The 26,644-nt window shown below is 38.4% G+C and overlaps 1 protein-coding gene and 2 long non-coding RNA genes across 4 annotated transcripts in view; 2 read left to right on the top strand and 1 right to left on the bottom strand.

The window, feature by feature from the left end:
* Window positions 1-26,644, bottom strand: part of LOC128019619 (transmembrane protein 198-B) — a 138,039-nt gene that overhangs the window by 14,399 nt on the left and 96,996 nt on the right. The window contains exon 1 of one of the 2 annotated variants that reach the window (XM_052605701.1): window positions 17,914-18,200. The exons of the other annotated variant lie outside the window; for it this stretch is intronic. The gene's annotated coding sequence lies outside the window, so the exon portion shown is untranslated. Of the gene's footprint in view, window positions 1-17,913; window positions 18,201-26,644 lie in introns of those variants that run through there. 2 annotated transcript variants of the gene reach the window in all.
* LOC128019620 (uncharacterized) lies at window positions 6,975-8,194 on the top strand. The gene is made up of 3 exons (XR_008185217.1): window positions 6,975-7,219; window positions 7,676-7,931; window positions 8,095-8,194. It is a non-coding gene; the product is annotated as an uncharacterized LOC128019620 (long non-coding RNA).
* On the top strand, window positions 8,270-9,965 carry LOC128019621 (uncharacterized). Its single transcript, XR_008185218.1, has 3 exons — window positions 8,270-8,320; window positions 8,449-8,518; window positions 9,223-9,965. It is a non-coding gene; the product is annotated as an uncharacterized LOC128019621 (long non-coding RNA).

The raw sequence follows: 26,644 nt of genomic DNA, 5'->3' as shown, positions 1-26,644 counted from the left end.
GCCCGCAGAGAAAATGTCAGCAGAATGAAGCTCGACCCATGTAAGCATGTGTATATATTATGCACGTGAATGTATATGTGCCCTGCACATTAGATGAAAAATGGCAGATCAATGTAAACAACTGTCCAGCTGAACAAAAACAAGCAAAGTGATGGGCTTGAGAACAGCCTCTGAAGAACTAGCAGCCTTGCTTGAGAGCACAAAGAATGAAAACAACTGTGGAGTTGATCTGTGCTACAAGCAGCCCCATGTGTGCATCTAGGTTAACTGCTACAGCAGTCAGTCAGTACCTGGTGGTTCTGAACATGCATCATGCCACCTATGTCTGCCATAATGTGGGACACTACGCAATCCACAGATGACAGAATCAGGTAAACAACACCCATCCAGCTGGAAAAAAAACACAGCATAATGCTTCTGCATTCCATGTAAAAAGATATAGAAAGGAGAAAACTAATTTACTTAAGTTTAGAACAATACCTTATTTAAAACTGCTAAAGGGATAGTTCACCCAATAATGAAAAATTATATTATATCATTATTCACCCTTATGTTGTTCCAAAACTAACTTAGTTTCTTCTGTAAATATAAAATATTCTGGGAAATGTCTTGTGTTTTTGTCCACACAATTAAAATCAAAAGGTCACTAAAAGTTTACATTCTTCAAAATATCTTGGTTTAAGTGGTTTAAAATGACATGAGGGTTAGTCAATTACAGAATTTTGTTTTTGGTGAATCATCTAAGAAGGGTCTTAATGTATTATTAATGTGTCAGTGAAAAAAATAGACAACTTTATGATTTGAGTAATGCTACTGTATCTTTAAATTAATGCTTTGAAATTTTTATTTTCATTTATTCACAGTTTTGTTTTTCCAGACTTCAATATATTTATTTATTCAGCGGAACACAAAATAACATTTAATCTTTTTTTAAAGGTACTAAATAAATCATTATAAACAGACTTGCATATTTTCATTTTGTATAAATATTCTGCAACATTAAAAATATATTCTTTTGTATTCAGCAGGAGGATGAAACTCATACGAGTTTCGAAAAACATGAGGGCGAGTAAATGATTTCCATTTTTGGGTGAACCTGCACAACTCCTATGTAAACAACCAATTTACATGTAAAATGAATTCAATGAACATCGTTCACAGATTCAAACTGATTCGGTCACACTCATGAATAACAGCGGCTTTACAAAACATTACACTGTGATAAGATTACAAGAAACTGTTTAAAATAAAAATCCTTTCTTTCTACTAGAAGGATAATTATTCTACACTAAATTCAACAATAGTATTTTATGTATTTTTGAATTAACCAAATCTATTCTACTTCCTACTGTTTACTTCAACATGACATGTGGCCAAGTTGCTGAACGGCAAGCAGATGCAGTTGATGTGTTCATGTGTTAATTAATTCATCATTACGCTTTGTTTTTGTAGATTTAACAAATGGTCTTTTTGGGTGTTCTGAAAGTTTTCATGGGACATCAAACTTTTTTTTCAAAAGATCAAGAAAATGTGATTTATGCACTGTTTGACCCATTTTAAGTCATTCTAAGGTCAATACTAATCATATTTTCTGCTCTGGTTAGAGGAACATCAGCAGAATGGTTTTAAACATGCAAAGTGTTTGAAAAAGGGCTCAGAGTGCTAGCTCTTAATGGTAGCTGAAAACGCAAAGAAATTAGCCAAAATATAAATATAAATCAAAAGACAAGCTTTTTGTGAGAATAGTATGTCATTAAGGGCACAGCTATTCCTCGAGGTCATTTCAATCCCACTATGAGCTAAACTAACAGGTTCAAGAGCTACAGAAGCAAGCTTCAATAATCCTTCTGGACATACACTAAACGCTGAATCCCAACACCCCATTCATTAGCGCCATGCAGAGCACTTGCAGGTGTGGAAGGCAGCGTCTGAAAGGTAAAACGTACTGCTGCTGCTCTCTCAACAATCATTTACTCGTCTGGAACGAGAGCAAGAGAGCAGACGCCAGCTGAAGCTTTAATAAAGGTGCATCCTACTAAACTGTCCATTTCTTATTCTGCTGCATGTAGTCACCATCGTGGAGGTCTCCCTGGCGATGGTTGCCAGGTTAAAGGGACAGACAGTGGTTGTGTAGAGAAATGTGAGCAGCTGAATGGAGGGGAGGGTAAGCGCTCAAGCGAATAAAAGAGAGGAAGTGGTGATGTGTTTTTCAGTGTGAGATAAAGAGAACGGACACGTATGTTTGAGAGAGAAGGGTATGTGCGCTTGTGCATTTGAAAGAGACAGAAAAGGAGTGCGAGTGGTTGGACTGAATGATTTAACGGACAAACCTCTTTAGACTGCTAAACCTCGTTAATCCTGTTGAGAGCTTCTGCTCTAAATTCCATTAGCCTGCCCCTGGACTGCTTTTTCCTTCTGTGTGTTTGTATGCTGTGTGTATGTATACGCAAACTGATGTGTGTCTTTTTCAGTCTGGCATCCTTTTGTTTTATGCACTGGCCATCGGCTTGAAACAATGACTAACCCTAACACTGCCCCACTGTGCGTTCTGAGATAGAGGTGAGAGAGAACAACCACGGAGACTAACACAGCAGCCAGTCAGTTCTACAAACATCATGACTTCCATACACACACAAAACACAGACACCACAAATTCTTGAATGTAATGTTCAAAGGGATAGTTGACCCAAAAATGAAAGTTCTGTCATGATTTACTTACCTTCCTGTTGCTCCACACAAAGATTTAATAAAACCTCTTTTAGTCCCTTCAATGAAATAATATTAGACTTCAATGAAAGTCAATTACATAAAAAAAGTTCATGAATAGATTGAAAAGAAGCTCATGTACTTTGGTACCAAGTCGGTACAAAAAAAAAAAAAAATGTGTGTGTAATATAGTATATCAGTCTGGCGAGTAAACTAAAATTTTTACTAGCCAATGGTGATTATATTGCCAAGGTGTGCATTATTACTATTATTTAGTAAAATATATGTGCACTGCTACTACTGTTGAAAAAATTAATAAAACTTTATTTTTTTTTTAAGAAATAAATCACACAATATTTCTTCCATGTTTTAATTTTAATAGCAAATCCCCTTTATTTACCAAAAAATAAAATGTTTAAATTAAATTTATTAAAAGACAAATTAAATTTGGGTGGAACTGGTTTACAGTTTTTCATAATTATATTGCTTGTAGAAAAACTTTAAACATAAATTCTAAATAAGTATAAAGAATGGCATTGGTTTTATTTTTAGTGATAAAATGTGTGCAATCAGCATATTTTTGTGTTTTGCTTAGGTACCAAAATTGGTACAGAGAACCGTGCATTTTCACTGGTATCGGTACCGAATACTGAAATTTTGGTACCGTGACAACAGTATTCACAAACTTGCGATTTGATTAGATTCCCATTCGATATGATTCAATATTATTTTGGATATAGATCAGGTACAGGACATGGCAAATTTTCTCAAGAAAAAAAAATATACCTGGGAGTCAATTAGATGGAAGATTGAAATTTGCTGATTTGTATACAATCACTTAACACAGAATACAGATTTTGGTAAGTTGTACTCTATCTTTTAACATACCTTCGGATGTTCATTCATGTTTATTTCATGCTGTGACTGTAAAGCGGAGGAGACGATCAATTTGTGCTGCCGCTTCTAACCGATGCACTACAGCAATCTTTTCACATAACGGCATTTAATTTTTCAATATTGTATTCAAATAGAAAGAATTTGAAATCTGAGACTTTGTTTAATCTCAAATGTAACAAAGCACTCTACAATGTTCCGTTCATTATCTGACAGGCTAGACTAATTGATTCTTCGGATTTATGAATCAACATCGTTTTTCAGTAATCGAGATCTGGCAGTAACCACACATTTTCACTTTTCATTTTCATACGCCATGTATGTACATTGAATAGTTTTTATATGAATAAAAGTCTAAATTCATTCTGTTCATCAGTATCATTTACGATATCTTTTGGTTTTGGTGTAATGGACAATTAAGAAAAACTTCTTAATTTGTGTTTCAAAGGTTACCAAAGGTGTAATGGTTTTTTACTTTTTTCGGAAGTTGATACCAGATGGTTAACATGAACTCTCAATGTACTGGAACAACATCAGGGTGAGTGAATAATAAAAAATAAAAAAAAATATTGTGTTGGAACTACTACTTTAAGAGTGCACTGTGTGTCTATCTGATCTGAGTGTGTGATTATGAATGCAATAATCTTTAGCAACACAATCACCACCTTAGAACAGTACAGATGTCTTCAGATCAGAACTGGCCAACTTAATTACGCATCAGTCCTGCACGGCTTCAAATGCTACAGAGCAGAACACACCAATCTAACATTTTCTCCAAAAAAAAAAAAAAAAAAAAAAGGAGATTGCATCAGCATGGGGGCTAACAGAGCACTCAATGCTCTTGGCACACAGTCAAGCAGGGAGGCCCCTGGGTGAACCCCTCCAAACTCATTCCACTTTTACAAACAGGACAAAGGAAAACGAAAAGAGTCCAAGGTTTGTGATAAAAACTACTTCAAAGAATACTCAGCAAGAAGTCTAAGGAAAAAAAAAAAAAGCTACAAAAGCAGTGGCATTTCACACTTCTGATAAAAGACTTTATCATCATCTGCTGTTAATTATATTCATTGTTTTATTAGAGGCCCATTTACCTCTGATTGCTCTTGATTGTGCTGTGGGTGGCTCATTAATCAACAGCCCCAGCCACAATCAGTTGTTAGAATGTAAATCTGAATGAGTACATAACAAAATTACGTCTGAGCCTTGGCTTCACATTACACTTGTCCCAATACACATGTGTTGCAAGCATACAATTTTCCACACACACATATTAACCAAACGGGCTTACAAAAGGACCGGGTGACCTCGGTCACCGACTTTGTGTCCAAATCAAATGCTTTGGTGATTTTCCCAGGCCGCTGATGATAGAGAGCATCTATTTAGCTTTTCTTGGCCAGGCCAGGAATAGTCTCTGACGGTCTTCTAGAGCAGAAGGGGAAGGAGTAAAGACAGGCCTGAGGGAAGAGAGTGTGCTATATGGCATGCACAGGAAGAACAACATCTGAAAAACAGGGATAAAGAGTAAAGAAAGCAGGAACAGGCAGGAAAAGAGCTACGTAATGGGAGATTTATGGAGGAAATACATTAAGTGCATCATTCTCCCCTGCAGTCAAGAAAAAACACATTAAAAGAATAGACCTATTTGTGCGTTAAGATCATGTGATTTTCTCCGAAATCCCTATTAAGACCTATGAGCTTTTGAGGCTCAAATGTAAAACAATGTCAGAGGTGCGCACAATAATTTAAATAAATCAATGGGGGAATTGAAATTTGGCCAGAAAAACTGGAGGCTTGTTCATGTCACCATGAAATTAAAATGGACCATTCTTGTTTTTAATAGAATATCAGTGTTTTATTAGAAATCAGTGCACATCAATATTTATTAACCCTTATAAAGAAAATACATGAAATAATGAAATGTTTTGCCCTCCACAATAAATCAAACCTTAGATCAATAAACTAAGCATTTAATTATGATCATACTAAAACATATTATTGGGAGATATAAGTTGACGAATGCCATTTATATGCAAGTAGGCTGCTATACTGTAATAATGTTCTCATTTACATTACAAGCTATTAGAAATTATCTTACCTTTTGGCCATAATAATATCATTACCAAATTGCTGACTTTGGACCTCTAAAAAATAGATACAAGCTCTATATTTGGACTTCCTCAGATATGAGCTCTATATTCTGCTATATCATACTTTATAAAAGTAAAAGACTAATGTATCAATATCATACTCAAAAGCGATCCAACGATAGAATCAGTTCCCAATGGACAAAATCAAATCCCACGGTACTTTTATTTCTACTTCAAGAAGCCGTTTCACAATATGTCACAACAGGGAAGAAAAGATGACCACAACATCATTTTCATATTTTAGGAGGAATAATTTGCCTCTTTTGTCACCATTTTATTCCAGCTTTTAAAATCACAACTCCCGATTTAGCCAACACCAAAGCTAAATCCAAACATCTTCGAGATATAAATACCCATTTCACTTCTTTGAATGGATGCCTTGGAGTCCTCTGGTGATTTTCACTGGGGTTGAGTCAGTGAGATGAAGATCTAAATAGGCTTTTCTCAGATTAAAGTGTCCCTCCACAGCTAAATCCATCATGATGACTACAACTCAAGTCTAAAAGCAAACATTAGCTTAACCGTCATCTGTTGCTTAAATCATCTGCTGACCCATAAAGAAGCTTGAAATTTGGCTCAAACTGATAAACCATCCACCATAAATAGGGAGCTAATAATAAAATGACTCCAGATCAAGCTAATACAAAAATCATTGTGAAGCCAAACAAAGAATGACACTTAGCTCTCACACCCACAACAAAAAAACACAGGGTGGTGTGCTAATTTAAACCATAAATCTCAAAGGCATGGCAGGGGATCAGTTGATAGATGTACAATATTCACTGGGGAATATTTTGCCTGGCTCTTATATCATTACATGACTCACCAAACATCTGCTCTAATGTATCATATTATAGAGCACTAGCTTAGATAGACACTTTTAAAGTCTTTTAAAAACCAAGAACGAATAAGATGATGAAAGATGTGCATTTGAGACCATTCTAATCTGCCAGTATTCTTTCGCACGCACAAAGACGTGCTTGAGGAAGACAGAAAAACTGATCGGAGACAAAAGCTAGATAAGGATGGAAAGCAAATTCAACAGTAGATCAGTGCAAGAACAGATAGAAGAAAAGAGACTGAAAATGCTTTGTCACAAAAAGGATTACAGATAAACTGCATGAAAATTTCCGTCCTTTTGTGGAACATGAGTTATTATTTTCCTGCATTAAAAAAGTTATGCCAATGGATATCTGAAAAGCATTTTTCTGCAAATGTATCTGCCTACACTCTAAAAAACGCTGGGTTGTTTTTTCAACCCAACTGCTGGGTTGAGGCCGTTGGATAGGACTTTGGGATGTTTTAACCCAAGTTTGGGTTGAAAATAACTATCTTTTTTAACCCAGCGGGGGTGGGTTGAGGACGCGGACGTGAAGGAGAGCACGCACGTCACGTCAAAATCGTACGTCTCCAGTGCGAGCAGCCGCCATTTTCTCAGCGTGATAGAAGCGAGAAGCGAGTGAAAGACTATGGTAAGTAACGTTAAATATTCAAAATGTAAAGTTATCTTTTATTGTTTACCCGGTTGTATGAAAGGCGGAAGGTTTTATGAAAGGCGGAAACAAAGGAGCTTAACGTTATATCTAACGTTATATAAAAAAAACGGACGCGGTTTTCGCCTCGGACACGGAGGTCTTAACTGCCTCATGTAACGTTACTGAACGGAGGATGTACTTTTAATATAACGTCTGTGAATGTATTTTGTCATATTTACATAAGATTTTACATTATCTGTACTTTTTGAGGCGTTAACAGACGGTTATGGTCACGGTTACGCTCATGTGAATTTGTCTTTTTTTTTCGCGGTTAAACTGAATGTATGTTTGTCTCATAAAGGAAACGGCATTGTGTAGTAAAGACTAGCATAATTATTTTGAGGCTGTTGAAGTGGTAACTGTTAAAAGTATGTTTTACATGTAATGTTTCAGACTTGTCCAGCTCCTGTCTTCATTGTCCTCGAGCTGAGAGTTAAAGACACAGAAGCTGTTTGTGTGAGGAGTCACAGACCTGTGTGAGGATGAGGAGGAGGTGTTCTTCTGAAGAGAGGGACAGACGGTTTAAGGAGAGTAAACTTCAGAATAACATCAAGTTATCTTTATTTTTACTAAGACTAAAATAATGTGTGTGTTTTTTTTTAGATGTTGAAATCCAGAGACAAGATAACTTCATTCTTTTGAGACTGATGTAAGTTAAATTATTATTACTTTTTTTTTTTTTTAGAAAATTTATGTTTCTGTTGTGTCCTGCCTGTTAACTTCACATTTTGATGCAAAAACAGTGTGATTTTATATATGTATGTATGTATATGTTAATATTTTATTGAAACCATTGATGCCCCTCTTTGCAGAACTCAAACTAACTGGAGTTAAGGACACACAAGTCTGCTTGTGTGAGGAGGTGGTTTTCTCAGCTTCTTCTGAAGAGAGGGAAAGATCGTATAAGGCAAGTAAACTTCATATTTCATGTTATCAGTTGTTGTTTTTTTTACTAAGAGTAAAATAATGTTTGTTTTTTGTTTTTGTAGATGTTAAAAGCAAGAGACATGGGAGAGCATCATTCCTTTGAGATTTTATGTAAGTTATTTTTAGAAAATAAATTTTTCTGTTGTCTCCTGCCAGTTTACTTCACATTTTGATGCAACAACAGTGTGATTACGTGCTCATTTCATTAAGACCATTGATGTCTGTGTTTTTCATTGCAGAACTCAAACCAAGTTTGGAGTTGTCTTGTCTGATTTGGAGAGTCATTATTCTTGGTCTGCGCTCTTAGAGGTAAAGTTCACACAAAAAATCATTTACTTGCCCTCAAGTCATTCCAAACCTATAAGACTTTTGTCTGTCTTTACAACATAAATTAATATATTTTTAGTTTTCTCATAATATTTGTTAATCCATTTATAGTTTAGATAATCAGTATTTTCAAGCTTCATAAATATAGAGTTATTGTAGAAGTAAATTCTGATATTTATATATGAATACATCTTAAATTATATGATAGCAAACATGTATGTTCAAAATAAAATACTGGTCTCCCAGACCAGCAATGGAGGACACAAAAAGAGAATATTAAATATATTCATATGTTTTCCAAAAAATGAACAGAGTTTGTATGAGTCTGGAAAAACATGGGGAGAGTAAATTATGAACATTTTAATTATTTGGTGAACTAACGGTTTGAAGAGCAACCCTCCATGTACATGAATATTGTGAGGTATGTGAATGTCATGTCTGTTTTAATGTTTCAGTAAAGAAGCTTTCTGAAAGCAATATTTATTCAAACAATATCGCATGTCCTCACACTAGTGCTGCCATTATAGCCTTCTGGAGAGCTGTGATAGACAGACATTAAACAACCGCACAAAGTGTTGAAACTTTAAAACCGATTATTTACCTATTCTTGTGGATGTGAATACACCTCTACCTGAAAATGGATAGTTTAATTAAATGTTTAATTTTTTCAAATTTGTTTCTCTTAGGCCACTGATGAAGAACAGGCGGTGACTGGATGAATGCTGGTCAGAGAGGAGAAACTTTCCCCTAAACAGCGGTGGTTTTAAAGGAGGACGCTGCCCTGGATGATGTAGAAGATGTCAGATGCTGTGCTGATGGGGTTTCTTCATGATCAGTTATGCTAAAGAGATCATGAAAATTGACCGTGATGCATGATCTGTATTCATGGACAATGAAACAAACTGTAAGTGTATAATTTGTTAAAAAAAAAAAAAGTTAAATGGTTTTTCTGTGTTGTTTAGTAGAAAAGTTTACACTCTGTCATTCATACACCTGCTCACATTCTTTCTCACACACACACACACACACACATGCGTCTGTTAAAGGTTATAATATCAAAGTTAATGTTGTGATTTATTTGTGTACTGTCATGCCAGAATAATTGGAAAAAAAACTAACTAATTGTAAATTTATTGTATGTGTTTTCGTATATTTTTATACAATATATACAATTGAACAAAGTCCAATTTGATCTTACGTTATATTCATCAAATGTTCAATGCTTTGTTTATGAACTCTGTAGCTGTTAATGCCATCCTTTTCTGCATTTCTTCTAACATGTTACTTTTTGACTTTTCTCTTGTTTTTAATAAATATTTTCCTTTTGGTAATTATTGTTTGTGTGTAAAAGTGATATTTAAAATGAACAACATTTGTAGGTTTAATGCCTAGCTCAATTTGGGTTAATTTTAACGTAGAAATGCATTGTTTCCCCACATGGCTGCACTCTGCGAGTTCATTTTCTGCCAGCAGGAGGCGCTAAGAGCGGGAGAGGCAGGTTTCTCCGGTAACGGCTGCAGAGCGGTGCTGAGCTCACAAATGCTGCCTTATCAAGCACATGCGAAATGATATCGAACATTTTCTAAATACAGTAGTTTTCCTTCTGAAATACAGTGATAAAAAACACCCGCTCTGTTTTTTTAAACCCTGCAATATAGTCATTTTAAACCATAAAAAAGGCAACCCAGCAGGCTGGGTTAAATATGATAACCCAACTGGTTGGGTTAAAACAACCCAGCGCTGGGTTCGTCCCTTTTTGACCCAGCGCTGGGTTGTCAAAATAACCCAAATTGGGTTGTTTTCAACCCAGCAGTTTTTAGAGTGTAGGAATTAAACAGCATAAGTCTTCAAATCAATTGTATTTATTTATTTATTAATAAATGCAATATATATGATACAGATAATGATTTCTGTAGTCTTACTGATTGGTTTAATAAGGCCAGCTTCAGAAAGTTTCAAGTGTTGCTGCATGCAGAAACTATGACTGCTGGGCAGTATAGAAGAGATGGATTCATCACTGACTTTCTCCTGCTCTCCCACTCACGTCTCCATGTGTCCTATTTCCGATCTCCCTGCTCTGGCCTATCATCATGCATTCTTCTTTCTGCTATATTCAAATTCATTCATTCTTTGCATCACATCATCTCGTTCTTTCTCACCATCTCTCCTGCGAGCTTCCACTTCCACTTTCCCTCAAATCAAAGACAGATATGTTTGGTGTGCTGCAGCCTGAATCAATTAGACATGGATCTCTGAGGGGCACTGCTGCTTCCTTCATCCATCTATTATTACATAATAGTAATCACGGTGGAAAACGGCACTTGGCTTTCATACAAATTCACTCTCTTCGTATTTTTTTTTTCACTCCGCCCGTTGTATTTTAATCCTTGAACAGATGAGGAATTTTTTTTGTTAATTTTTTAACAATATTTTCCTTACATAATCATGCGGTCTTGTTTGTGGAAAAAGCTTTTTCATGAATGTTTTATAATGGTGGTTGGATATAGAAGCAGTTTAGTCTCAAATATAATTCACGCAAAAAACAAGATTCACACATGCGTAGACAATTTCACATGCATGAAACCTAATTCACGTACACACAAAAAAAATTCACGTGCGTGAAAAAAAAATATATTCACAAAAAGCTATTCACATGCGCAAAATAAAATTATATATTTATAAAATATGTTTCACAAATGCAAAAAACAATTTGTAGATATACAACTGTGCACAAAAACCTTTGAATGTTTAAAATTTACGAGTGTCTCAATGTACGAATCGTCATTTACTACGAATCCACTCGGATTTGAGTGTGTGTGTGTTTTTGAGACTTTTCTGGCAGAGCTCTCTTCCCACGTGGGGCTGTCGACTCTTTAGCCAATCAGATGCGAGCTTACCATTCAACCAATCATATCATAAGCCACTGACTGCATTCAAGGAGCACGATTCTGCAGCACCTTTTGCGCAATATGGATTAATTAGAACAGAAATTAAGCCTTTACATCAGTAATCCAGCATGTCGAATGAAGAACGGGAAGCACGGGTAAGAGTTTAGTTTATTTCATAAATTTCTGAGTTTACACATTTTATCGTTTACACATGAAATTATATTTCTAAATAAGCTTATTTTATAAATTGATGTCTGTTAGGTCAGTATGTACTTTCTTACAGTAATACATTTTAAAACATGTAGCCTAGTCATTGTTAACCACTACATTGAAGCAATGTAGTTCGATCAAGATAAACAACATCAGATAATTAGAAACGTTGTTTAATTTGTAACTATATATGTTATAGTGGTTCTCAACCTTTTTTTCCACTGGGCTCCAAGTCCAAGTGCAAGCGGATTGCACAGGTTCGAGTAGCAATGGGCTTCTTCACACTGCCTCCACATGGGCAATTGAGCTTTTGAAGCTTACTGACCACACGCACCTGTCCCGCGCGGTCATAAAAAAAAATGGGAGGTACGCGTTCGTCCTCTCAGAGCCTCCGCACGCACTCTCCCATGACGATGATTACGTCACGCCTACCTAGCGGTCCATAACGGTCTCCCCATGCACGCGGAAAGTTTAACATATGGCTTAAGAAGATGCAGTCTGTAAGACACGCACGGGAGCATGACTTGACGTGACATTGCAGAAAATGTGCATTCACAAATGTAGCATATGTTGGTCCAAATATGGAAAGCACATTCGAATATAATAATATAATGTTCTCTCCAAAGATGTTTTGCCACATTTCTTCAATTAAGGATGATTGCTATGTAATATATGGCGTTCCCATTTGCCTGAACTTTCCGAAAATACAGCACTCTCCTTCACTACTGATACTGCGACTATTATTTTTTCTACGTGTTTATTCGCTGGCATTTTTCACATTTCTTTTTTTTCTCCCTTAAAAACTAATTTGTCCATTATGATGCTCAATTTTACCGAACTAATGGCTGTTGATTGAATTCTGCCAAAGTGGGTTCGTTAAATGAGTAATGTTATGCGAGTAGGTCTGATCATGTCTGAAAATAATATGAAACAAAATAATTTAACATTAAAAAACATTAGGCTATAGCTTATATTTCTTAAGTAAATGTTGAAATTAATGTAAAAAATAATAATATTTGTAAAACTGAAAAAAAAAATGTTTCATTGTGTTCAGCATGGTGGGATGCATTTGAATTCATGACGGGCCGCGGGTTGAGATGATGCTGCTGCTAGCTCCATGGTCATTTAATAGCCCTAGCATATTGTTTTTTTTACGCGGCTGAAAATGACAGTGCTTTCTGTTACTGAGCCTGTGTCTGTCACTCGTCCTCTTAAAAGTGGAAGCTTGTGAGTAGCTTTGTTGCATTATGTTGAAACTTTGTTGATGTTCTTTGTTCATGACTCTTTATATGGCGCTAAAAGATAGCTTTGTTGCATTTTTTTAAGTGGGGATTCAGGGTGCGCCATCACGGTTGGGGCATAGAAGGGGGTGCACAGGAAAAAAGATTTGGGAACCGCTGCACTGTAACATAACGGTTATGGAAATTAGAACGACAGTACATTGAATTAAATTGCAATGAAGTTACAAACGAAGTTACAAACAATCCACATCATTAAAGAGAATAAGCTCCGAAATATTTAAAATAAATAAAAACGAGGATCAATCTGAAACTTTTCAAGTGCGACAATAAATAACCTACACACGATCCACAACATAATTAAGTTGCAAAGAGCATAGGCCCAAACATAAAATAAAATGAAAGAGGATATCTAGAACTTTTCGAGTGCAGCGCAAAAGTCGCTCAGCCTGCAGCGAGAGAGAGATTTCCTCAAGATTTTTTATTTGCCCATTTTCTTTCTCTATTCTCTTCGTCTCTGTTGCCTCCAAATCCTCACTCTCTCTTAGCCCCTCTCCTCCTGACTAACAACTTTATCATAAGATGTCCGACTTGACAGTTTCTCTGATTTCAGCCAGTTAAGCATATTTATTATATAGTATATTATGGAATGAATGAAACGAGTTGCCACGCATATTAGCCTGCAGTACATAAAAGAAGAACAATGCGTTGAAGACAGCATCGGTCTTCTACGTTTCCATCGAAAACTAATACATTATAGTTTTTTTTTAAATAAAAGCGATTACAAAGGAAATGTTTACTGTTCATGTTTATTTATTGTATGGAAAAATCCCATAAAAAAAAAAAAACAGACCGCCATTAAATTTTTCCTTTCGCACACCACACTTTGGGAATCCCTAAACTAAACGATCATGAAGTCGCTGAAGAATATACTGCTTTAGATATTCCTAAATTATAAGAAGAGAAAGATGCATTTCAATGTACAGACAATATATTTACAAATTAAACAACGTTTCTAAATATCTGATGTTGTTTATCTTGATCGAACTACATTGCTTCAACGTAGTGGTTAACAATGACTAGGCTACATATGTTTTAAAATGTATTACTGTAAGAAAGTACATACTGACCTAACAGACATCAATTTATAAAACAAGATTATTTAGAGTTATAATTTCACAACTCTCAAAATGTTACTTTTGTCTTCTTTTTACTATCCTGATTGCAGTTTAATTTATAATTACTGTAACTGTCCTGTAACAACTGTATTTTGATTGAACGTGTAAACGATAAAATGTGTAAACTCAGACTTTTATGAAATAAACTAAACTCTTACCCGTGCTTCCTGTTCTTCATTCGACATGCTGGATTACTGATGTAAAGGCTTAATTTCCGTTCTAATTAATCCATATTGCGCAAAAGGTGCTGCAGAATCATGCTCCTTGAATGCACTCAGTGGCTTATGATATGATTGGTTGAATGGTAAGCTCGCATCTGATTGGCTAAAGAGTACGACAGACCCACGTGGGAAGAGAGCTCTGCCAGAAAAGTCTCAAAAACACACACACTCAAATCCGAGTGGATTCGTAGTAAATGACGATTCGTACATTCAGACACTCGTAAATTTTAAACATTCAAAGGTTTTTGTGCACAGTTAAATTGTTTTGTTTTTTTTGCATTTGTGAAACGTATTTTATAAAAATATAATTTTATTTTGTGCATGTGAATAGCTTTTTGTGAATATATATTTTTTTTCAAGCACGTGAATTTTTTTTGTGTGTACGTGAATTAGGTTTCATGCATGTGAAATTGTCTACGCATGTGTGAATCTTGCTTTTTGCATGAATTATATTTGAGACTTAACTGCATCCATAGTTGGACAATGGCAGCCTTATAATATATCAGTAATCTATTAGAGGTGTTCAGCAAATCAGCAATAAAAATCTTTTAGAAAATGTTCATGTTTTTTAGTAAAAAGCTCTGTTATTCATCCAAAGACAAATGTATTCACTTAAATTTTGGATGCAAAGTCCCAAACTGGCCAAATCTGAAATCTCCCACAAAAAAAAAAAAAAAGTCAAAATGACGTTTAGAAAATGTCTTAAAGATGTTTGTACACAGCAGATTCTTCCCAGACATCTTGCAGTCATACGTGTACTATTTGGGTTAGCTATCTGGGAAACAAGAAAGATGCAAAATGTTTCTATATGCATATAGGAAAATAGACGTATATACACTCTTAAAAAAAAACTTTTTTCCACTCAAATTCTATTCAAGGGGCTGAAATGTTAAAGTAGTAAGCATAATATTTTCAATTAACTGTATTTCAGTATTTGTATTTGAACATGACTTTTTTAAATTAATTTAAATGACTAATTTTTACTTAATTTGTAAAATTCACACCAATTTTCTCACGCCTTCGATTATTGAAATAATCAGTCTATTAGACAATCTAGCTATCAATCTATTGCCGCGTTTCCACCGAAATTACCCGGAACATTTGTACCAGGAACTTTTTTTCCCAGGAACTTTTTTCCCCCCAGACCTGTTGCTTTCTGCGTTTCCACCGCGGTGTAAAGTACCGGGAAGATTAGGCAAATGACTGGTGACGTAGGTCTGCGCGCGTTTCTCAATACAAAGTACCTCTGATTAAAAAAAAAAAAAAAAAAGTACGCTGATTTTGGACGTGCATCCTCGGTAGTTAGTTCAGACTTTGTGCATTCGACTGGGGAGTGTGATGTCTGCAACTACGCAAGTCCGGTAAATCTATAAACAGCAGCGTAACTATATACTATATATATATATGATACTTGATAACTTCAGTCAGCTCGTCTTGGCTACTGCAATTTTCCCTACTGTATATTTACATTAAAACGAAATATGATATCAAATACCACTGCCTCCTTTCGTTTTCATTTAAGCATAATAACAACTGCAGAAATGTACTTAGGTCAGGGAAATGTGTATATGCAGCCATTACAATGAAATAAATATTATATAGACTTGCCTTTTTATTTTCATTTTTACATATAGATAAATTGAATACAGACCAAAGAAAACCTGTTAGATTTACCCCGCAGCTGAATTATATTTTATGTTTTAACCACTAAAGACACATCAGAGCCAGCGGCGCATATCAGAAGGTCTATCCCAGGAGAGGCTGCTCTCTGCGGATACATGAGGACTGAGCTCCCGCTGATCGAGTGGAGCTCATCGTCTACGAGATCTGCGAAACACATTTTTAAATAGGCGCTGTCTTTATAAATAAACAACAGATTTGAGTTTCAAACAACTACATTCTCGCCTGAAATACTTTTAAAATTACATTTCATGACACAATAACAGTAATATTTTGAAAATGTTGATCCGAATAAATGATGGTTGAACTCAACCAATGCTGCGTGAACTCAACCAATCAGGATGTTTAGCGCCAAAGTCCCGCCCCCGAAAGTTCCGGAACTTTAAAAAAGTACCACCTCGCCAGCAGGGACTTTCTGGGGGGCATTTTTTTACCCGGAACTTTTATTTAGTTCCTGGTTCCTGCGGTGGAAACACACCAAGTACCGGACCAAGTCCCTAGTTCCTGGGTAAAGTTCCTGCGGTGGAAACGCGGCTTATCAGTCCTAAAGTATCCCAAAGATATCAGAACCAGTAAACAAAAGACAATTATGTAACAAAACTATAATTCGTTTTAAAGTTTTAGTCACTGCAAATTTAGGTTACAGTTCGTCCAGAAATATGTTTTTGGTCAAGTGTGGGTCAAGTTACAGGATTATTACAGGGACGAGATGACAAAACAATAAGCGAGTTCTGTCGTTAGGAGCACGTGACTCAGGAGATCAATCCCGCTTGTTTTCACGACGGGATACCTTCATAAGTGTACGTGAAAACCGTTTGTGCACAACCATGATATTTTAATTAGTTTTATTTGGGTTCCATCACACATAGGTATAAAGGGAAATGAGGACGTAGATAAGTTAGCAAAACAAGCCTTGCAGAGAGAAGAAATAGAATTACAAGTTCCTCTAAGCAAGTCTGAAATTAAGGTTTTAATCTGGAAAAAGGTTATTGCAGAATGGCAAATAAAGTGGGACAACAACGAAAAGGGTAGATTTCTCTACAATTTAATTAACAAAGTAAGTAAAAAAATAAGACATATTGGTAAAACAAGGAAAGAAGAGGTTGTATATAATAGAATATTGCTGGGACATTCCAATCTCAATAGTACACTCAGAATATTAGGGAAGCATCCAAATGGACTATGTGATGAATGCAAAGTAGAAGAAACAGTAACTCATGCAATTCTTGAATGTAAGAAATATGAGGAAGAAAGAAGTAGTATGATAGTTGAAATCAAGAAGAATGGAATTCAGGTGGTACATTTTAAATCTTTAATAAAATGGGCAAGTAAAATAAATAGCAAAGCTTTCTTTGAATTTCTTAAAAGGACAGGATTAATGAGTAGAATGTAACGCTCTGTTCCACACTCCGGAGCAGAAGGTGGCGGTAATGCACCTAATTACGCTGGTTGCCAGCCGCCGTTAAAAACCAAGAAGAAGAAGAAGAAGTTTGTGCACAACCAATAACTATGGAAGGTCTATTGTGGTAGCAGCTTTTTTGCTGCTCCCATGACACAGTGCTCAGCTGTGGTGCACACCATTGGACAAAAACAGCCACATATACGGCACAATGTATACAAGCGCGAGAAACAAAAGAACACACACACAACGGGCTGAACAATGAGCGACAATGAATCCGCTGCCAAACACGGTTATCCCACAGATATAAAAGGCGAAAAAATAATTCAGACAATACTCTACAGCGCTCTTTTGACTTCGTTTTAACATTTGAATCCAGCCCACCGTAAACAAACTCATCGTGGACAAAGGACTGAACAAACCCATGAAACATACAACCTTTCAGTGTTTAGTACCTTCAGTAAAACATCTTGAATTATTTTTTCTCACGATATAAGGTTTGAAAACATAATTGGTTACAAAACAGCGCCAAAATCTCGACAATAAAACACAACAAAACTTACCTCTGTGACAGCTCGAGATCAGTTGTTTTCTCTTCTTACACAGAGCGCTGATAATAACTCTGTTTTCGCATCCTCCGCGGCGAAGGGTTTCCTCGTTCCTGAGCATTCAGAAGAATCCGGTTCTGGGATCTAATAAGATAACCGGTGTGTCACGATGTTAAGCCTATGGTCTTGATTCGGTATTAGCATTTGCCTGGATTTTTGACATCCCTCCGGGTTCCTCTCTTTGTAGCGTTTGTCTGATGGCACTCGGTGTTTTCATTTTGATTCACATGCTCCGTGTCTTTGGAGTGTACCATTCACTTAAGAGTGGGGGGAGGTGCACAGTAGGGGCCTCAGTGAATTAAGCTAAAGCATTGTGCATCCCATTCACTAATTTAATTGTCTATTCAAGCATATACTTTACATTCTGGATGTGCAAAATGTTATTGTAAGCAATATAACTGTAAGTGGGCAAAGTAAACGCAAAAAAAAAAAAAAAAAAAAAAAAAAAAAAACTTGTACAGCCAGTGACAACCTTCTAACAACGTTATGCAACATGCTAAAAATTGCAATTTGTTGTATGCTAAATGATGCCACAAAGCTGTCACCACGTTTATGTTTTTTTTGTCTGCTGCAACATTGTTGGTTTTCCAAAAAAAAAAAAAAAAAAAAAAAAAATCCTAATTGAATAGCCTAAATTCAAAACATAAATAAACAGATTATCTTAAACTTTTTCTCTTTTTTTAATGAGACATGATACTCATGTACAAAACATTCATGCCAACACTATATTAATGAAATTATTTTCTTTTCAGCTGTCACCCCAAGATCCCTGCTGTGAATGAAGTCCACTAACCCTAAGAAGCTTGCAGTGTCATGTTTGATATCGACATTTCTAAGGCCACTAAAATATCAGCATGATTAAAACTTTGCAGAAACTTATTGTACACAGTCCTGCCCTACCTTGTCTGATTTTTAGTTTATTTTATTTTATTAGCAAGTAAAGGAATATTTATGGTTATATTTTCATAAAGTACATTTAAGAATAACTTGTTATATTGTTAGTAATATTTTGAGATGAACATTTACTGGGCTGAAGCAACTTTAGTGATTATCTTACTATTGGTTATTCTGATACCCATACATTTTTTTAAGGAGAGGAAAACATGCATGAAGATATAAGCATCAAATATGATACTACAGGCTTTGAGGAGCATTTATGTTTATCATCATTGTATTGAAGGCATTGTATGCTTTGCCCCCTAAACTTTGATTAAAGCTTATCTTAATCTTAATAAATAAACTGATAGTGACATATTGTGTGACAACTGATATTTATATGCATTTTATGTAGTCTACGATTAACATTACATGCATAATTTAATAGTTTTGGACATAATTACACCCCCCCCCCCCACCACACCCCACCCCCCTTCTCACTAGATCATACTATGATCCATAAATTATCTGTCAATCACAGTACAAACTATATTCAATTATATGCACAAAAAGTGCTTTAATATAGAAAGAATATAATATTGCACATTTCTTATAAGAAATATGTCACAGGAAAGTTTTGAGTTTCTGGCACGGTCTAGTTCTGAAACCTAACAGATCAATAGAAAAGAAGCTTCAAAATCATCGAAGTTATACCGTATGATTCGTCAAAATAGACCAATGGCCATTAAGGAGGTGTAAAGAAACATCTCGGTTACGTATGTAACCTTGGTTCCCTGAATAGGGAACGAGATGCTGCGGTGACGTCACCACGTATGGGAACACCTCCGGTGTGACGAATGTCTGAAGCCCTATACCATCCCGCCAATCCTATTGGCCAAATGGCGCATAGCACCACCCTACGCATGCGCACGCATGATATACCTGGGTGCAGCGCGCCATTTCGCTCAGATTTCATGACTGAAGATGAAGAAATTATCAAGGTACGGAACGACCAGAACCGCAGCATCTCGTTCCCTATTCAGGGAACCAAGGTTACATACGTAACCGAGATGTTCCCTATCATAGGTCACTTCGATGCTGCGGTGACGTCACCACGTATGGGAACGATATACCAAAACGCCTGACGTACCTGATAACTGAGATCCGAGGAAGCATCTGCTCAAGCGGAGAGAACCCGGGAGCCAGGAGCCATCCTCACATCCAGACTGTAGGACTTGATTAAAGTGCTCGGTGAGGACCATCCTGCCGCAGCACAGATATCATCCATAGAAGATCCACTGAGAAAAGCTTGAGAAGAAGCCACAGCTCAAGTGGAATGAGCCTTAATTCCTAAGGGCGAAGCGAGTCCGCGCACCTCATAGGCCAAAGAAATTGCCTCCACCAGCCAATGGGACATGCATTGCTTTGTAACCGCATGGCCCTTACTTTTATGTCCAAAACAGACAAACAGCTGGTCAGATTCACGCCAAGGGGCTGTACGATCCACATAAGTCTTTAAAGCTCTCACAGGGCAAAGACTTAGATCTCCTGATCCAGCCTCAGCAGGTGAAAAAGCTTCCAGGAACACTTGCTGAAAGCGAAAGAGGTAAGATGCGACCTTAGGAACATAGTTAGGCCTGGGCCGCAGCAGCACCTTCACAGAGCCCGGTGCAAATTCCATGCATGAGGGTGAAACAGAAAGAGCCTGTAAATCCCCAACTCTCTTGAGGGAGGATAAAGCCATGAGAAGAAGTGTCTTCAGTGTCAAGAATTTATCCGATACGGTCTCCAAGGGCTCAAACGGATGCCCTGATAAACCTAGCAACACAATGGATAAACCCCATGAAGGAACCCGCACAGGGCGGAAAGGCCTCAGCCGTCGCGCACGCTGTACGAAACGAGAAACTAGTGGATGACGCCTCATAGAGGCACCGCCTATGTATTCGTGGTAAGCTGAAATGGCTGCCATGTAAACCTTAAAAGTGGGTGGTGTTACGCCACCCGAAAAACAATCCTGGAGGAACTCCAGCACTGAAGCCACTGGGCAGTAAACTGGATCCACATTACGATTGCCACACCAGGCTGTAATCAGTCTCCACTTGAAAGCATATAAGCGTCTCGTAGAAGCTGCTCTAGAATTCAATATAGTCTCAGTGGTTTCAACAGAAAGACCGGGACATACTAATGCACTCCGCTCAGTGGCCACGCCCACAGTTTCCACAGATCCGGCCTCAGGTGCCAAATCAGCCCCTGTGCTTGTGATAATAAATCCTGTCTGAGGGGAATCTCCAAGGAGAGCCCGCTAGCAGACTAATCAGATCCGCAAACCACGGCTGCGTGTGCCATCGCGGAGCCACCAGCAGCAGCTGTTCCACTCTGTCCCGCCGTATTCTGCATAATACCGCTGGGATCAAACGAATCGGAGGAAAAGCATACAGACTGGTCCTGGGCCAGCTGTGAGCTAATGCATCCACGCCCAGGGGCGATGGGGGGCATAGGGAGAACCATAGCGGGCAATGCGTAGTCATGTTTGACGCGAATAAATCCACTTTCGCTTTGCCGAATATCCGCCATAAAAGATTCACCATCTGGAGGTGTAATCTCCATTCTCCCTGTTCCAGAGCCTGTCTGGATAGCATATCCGCTCCTAAGTTCAAACGTCCGGGGACATGAACAACTCGGATCGACAGAAATTTTCTCTGAGACCAGAGAAGAACATGTCTCGCCAGCCTGCACAGGGGGCGAGAGCGTAATCCTTCCCAATGATTCAGGTATGAGACAAACGCTGTGTTGTCTGATCTGAGCAGCACAAGACGGCCGATCAGCAGATTCAAGAATTACTGGAGAGCCAGAAAACTGCCAGTAATTCCAAACGGTTTATATACCAACTGCGTTGTGCAGCTGTCCACACTCCATGGGCTGGTAGCCCTTGACAAACAGCTCCCCAACCGGTCAAAGACGCATCCGTCGTGACGGTCTCTGGGAAAGCTCAAATCCCCAGCCGAACCCCGGTAGGAGAAACTCGGTTGGCATCCATAGCTTTAATGACATCACACAACTCCGTGTCACCGAAATCGTCGGATGCGGAACACAACGGGGTGAAATATTTCGTCTTTCCGCCCACTTTTCCACTGAAAAGGGCGCATGTGAAGTAACCCCAGACAAATTACGGGGAATGCCGCTGCCAATCGTCCAAGTGGTTAACAGACGGACGCCCTGGAGCCGCAACGGGGCCAGAGCTACATCCATCCATTGAGAAGTACGGGGTCTACGACTTCTATAGCCCCTTTGCTCAGCAGAGTTGACATCTCCTGTCACAACACTGCTATTACCATCAGTCTACCACCGTGGAAAGAATTCAGCGGAAAGAGGCGGGCCTCTAAAAAACGAATTGGTGTATCCGTGACAATTGTGCGTAACACCCATTGAGAAATGCCGGGCAAGCGTTCCACGCAACCCAAAACGATACTAGCAGTCTCAAATTTCCGCTTTCTGCAACGCTGTCATACACATAATGTCCGTGCACGGAAAAGCCTGCGGCATTCGTGCACAGGGGAAGTGTATGCATAAGAGCTATTGCGTCCCGTTGTGTATAATCCTGAACGTGTCCACGGCAGGAATTAGACCAACGAATTGAACATCAGGCTCTGCCGCTAACTAAAACGGCGGCTGTGCGAGCCGTCATAAACGGGTCGTCTGTGTAAGACCCTTGAATCGCCCCTCAAAATCTGAAAGCTGGATTGCGCAGTGTCTGAGGGATTATTATTTATTATTTACGCCTGGCGTCACAGCCCGATCCAATGCTGCTCGAAGCGCTGTTTGTTGCGAGACAGTCAATGTTAGAGCGTAGGGACTGCAGTGAGAGTGTTGGATGCGCATTAGCGGTCCAACAGCACTCTATAGTGGAGGGCACAGTCCCTGGCGAACATGAAGTAAAGCGCATGCGTAAACTCGCTGCGTTTCGTTGTGTATAATCCTGAAGCGTATCCACGGCAGGATTTAATTCACCAAGATAAAAATCGGGCCACGTCGCCATTGCGAGAACGTGCGGCTGTATGAGCCGTCATAAACTGGCCATATTTGCCAGCCTCTTGTGGCGTCCCTCAGACTCTGAAGGCTGAATAGTGCAGAGTGTCTGAGGGGGCGCTCAAATAACAGCTCAGTTCAGTGACGCTCGAAGTGCTTGTGCTGCGAGACAGTCAATGTTAGAGCGTGGGGACTGCAGTGAGAGGGTTGGATGTGCATTAGCAGTCCAACAGCACTCTTCAGTGGAGGGCACAGACCCCGGCAAACATAGAAGGAAATGCATGCGTCAAACTCGCTGTGTTTCGTTGTGTATAATCCTGAAGCGTGTCCACGGCAGGATTTAATCCAACAAGATAAACATAGGGCCACGCCGCTAGCGAGAACGCGGCAGCTGTGTGAGCCGTCATAAACTGGCCAAATTCGCCAGTCTCTTGTGCCATCCCTCAAACTCTGAAGACTGAATTGTGCAGTGTCTGAGGGGCGCTCAAATAACAGCTCAGTTCAGTGACGCTCGAAGTGCTTGTGCTGCGAGACAGTCAATGTTAGAGTGTGGGGGAAGAACGAGAGGCTTCTCGTAAAGAACCGTAATAAGAGAATAAAATTTGCCGAAATAGACACGACTCGATACGTCTAGACGAGACTAGGTCGCGGCGGAGTTTGGCGCGATCCGTTCGGCTAGAGAGGTAGTCAAACGGCATCGCTATATAATAGCAGTCCGCCATGTCACTTAATCGTGGCAAAAATCCGCGCCGTTCGTGATATGCGCTGATAAGGCTGCTTCCAGGACCTCGAAACCTCTTGGTGGAGGTCCGTGAGAAGGGTAATTTATCCACCGCGCGGATAGCCACATAATAGCACACTGAGGAAGGGGAAGCGCGTTTCTCCTGTCCGCTCGGAGGGAGAGAACCGCTTATGCCGGTCAGAGCCTACTCTGAGTAGAAGCTGCGGTTAGACAACATAGTATAAAAGCAAAACTGCTCTGATTAACGCGCTCGAGTAGGGGAGAGCGAGCAAGTGGAAAACTCCAGTGCATCACTGTACTCATAGTCAAGCCGCACATATCACCCCTAACCAACACCTCGTGCGGGGCCTCGGCGACCGCAGAAGCGAACGGTGGGGGTTAGACGCGAGGCGACTGAAGAAATAGACTCCAGAACGCGGATACTTTTCTTATTTTACCATAGCCGTAGGCTATCACAGAGAGAATATGAGAGAGGCTGCAAACGAATCTCTCATGAGTGCCTCCCTGTGATAAACCCATATACGGCTCTTACCTTTCGTTGACTCATCGCGTCCGCGAAAGAGGAGTTAACACTGCTCGAAGAAAATCACTGGAGAACGCGAGATGATAGGGCACAGATGATTCGCTATTCCTGAAGGAATGAAATCTGAGCGAAATGGCGCGCTGCACCCAGGTATATCATGCGTGCGCATGCGTAGGGTGGTGCTATGCGCCATTTGGCCAATAGGATTGGCGGGATGGTATAGGGCTTCAGACATTCGTCACACCGGAGGTGTTCCCATACGTGGTGACGTCACCGCAGCATCGAAGTGACCTATGATAGGGAACCTTTGAACATAAACAGTGCATACTGTTTCTGTTAATCAGTGCAAGTGATGGCTTTTGCTGGTGCGATCTAGCACACCGTTCCGTTTTTCAGCATCTGGTTGCCACACATGAACTTGCTCTACTTATTTCAGCAGGGTCAGATATGAAACACTAACGCCCTCCTGCGTGACAGCTGCATCAATGCAATAGCACCCACGTAAGAGAGATACAATCCTACAAACCCCTGAAACTGCAATAATAAATAAATAAATAAATAATAGTAATAATAATAAAAGACAAATAACATAGGAAAATAGATTTTCTATCGTATAATGCCCTTTTGCATATTAGCATATTATATTTTATGCTATATATTTATACTGTATAAAATATATTTACAATTATTATTATTATTATTATTATTTACAATTTATTTGCCAAATTTTTCTTAATTAAAATGAAATGAGTGTTGGTAGTAGGCTATACAACTTAGCATTTAAATAGACAAAATATACAATAAATTATTCAAATTTTAAACTAACGCCCATGATTAAATTAGTATTACAAACCACTTTCCTTGCAACAGCACTTTCTGTTAGGGATATGTAGTTAATAACGTAAATTTTGCAGCAGATGTAAGATCGCACATAAAACAGACGCTAAAGCAAACAGTTTTACTCAATAGTTTCCCACTTACTGCACAAAATATTTTTTTATTTTGTTTTCTTCACGTAAGTCCAAAGGTGTCACATCCCTTACGAAAAATAACCATGGTTTTATTATATAGTAAAACTGTAGTAACCCATGTTTTTTTTTTTTTTTTGGCGTGTTGACTAGGCTACCATTTGTATAACCACAGATTTACTGCAAATACCATGGTTAAACTATGGTTAATTTAGCAAAACCATGGTTAATTTGTGGTTACCATGGTTTAACTATAACCATGTTTTTTTTTTTTTTTTTTTTTTTTTTTTGTAGTAAAACCATGGTTAATTTTCATAAGGGATATACGCACATGACACCACTGTCTTCATGTTAAACAAGTTTGACTAGCTTTTTATTACGATTTGGGCAAAATTGCTCACAGTGGAAATATCACTTTAGGTGCTGTAGGGAACTTTTGTAAAAAAATATTTTTTACATATTTATTAAACCTGTCATTATGTCCTGACAGTAGAATATGAGACAGATAATCTGTGAAAAAAAATCAAGCTCCTCTGGCTCCTCCCAGTGGTCCTATTGCCATTTGCAGAAAGTCATGCGCTCCGTAACTTTTCTTTGTGTTCAAAATGTAGAAAAATGAACATAATAAGCGAGTACACCTGTATCCTGAATCACTAGGGTACACCTATAATAAGTGTTTATATTCGGACTATTTTAGATTGCTTCGGGGGTACTGCGGCGGAGTAACCCAGTACCTTTGTGATTCTTCATAGACATAAACAGAGAGAAGTAGCTCCGGCTACAATGTTCTTCCGCAAGACGCAAGCAGTTCTGTTTATTAACCGCTAGAGCGTCAAAAGTTCCCTACTGCAGCTTTTTAACGTCATTAGGACAAATAATTGTCTATGAACAGCATACTCTGAACAGTTACTCGTGCGAAGTCCCCCTCTGCTGGTGACACTTTGAAACTGCTGCGGGCAGTGGTTCTCAAACCTCTTCATGAAGTACCAGCACTGCACATTTTGTATGTCTCCCTATATCAGACACACCCACTTCAGATCTTGCAGTCTCCACTAATGGGCTGATGAGTTGAATCAGGCGTGATAGATGAGGGAGACATACAAAATGTGCAGGGATGCGGGTAATTCATGGAGAGAATGCATGTTAGAATACATTCCTCAAAAGGATAGTTCACTCCAAAATTATTTAATTAATAACTCACTGTCATGTCGTTCCAACGAGAATACTTTGTGTGTGTATCATTTCATGATTTAAGTGATTTTTGAATGCATAGACACATGAAATATATGACAAAGTCTAGGTCACACCTAGCCAATATTTTAACAATATTTGGTATATTTAGTGTAAGTTTCATTTTAAATATGAATATTTTCCTTTTGTTTCCATTGTTGTGCATGCAACCGATTCCTATTGGTTTTGAAATAGTAATAACATCACTTGCAGCTTTCCTAGAGGCTGTGCTTTGAGGTCTCGCCACAAACTCTCAAGTGCCCTGGACTTCCTAATTCTGGTGCTCCAATAAATGTTTGATCCATGAACCACTAAGAGGCT

This window comes from Carassius gibelio, chromosome A9 (genome assembly GCF_023724105.1).
Source record: "Carassius gibelio isolate Cgi1373 ecotype wild population from Czech Republic chromosome A9, carGib1.2-hapl.c, whole genome shotgun sequence".
NCBI classification, from domain to species: domain Eukaryota; kingdom Metazoa; phylum Chordata; class Actinopteri; order Cypriniformes; family Cyprinidae; genus Carassius; species Carassius gibelio.
This window is presented reverse-complemented; position numbering and strand designations above follow the sequence as displayed.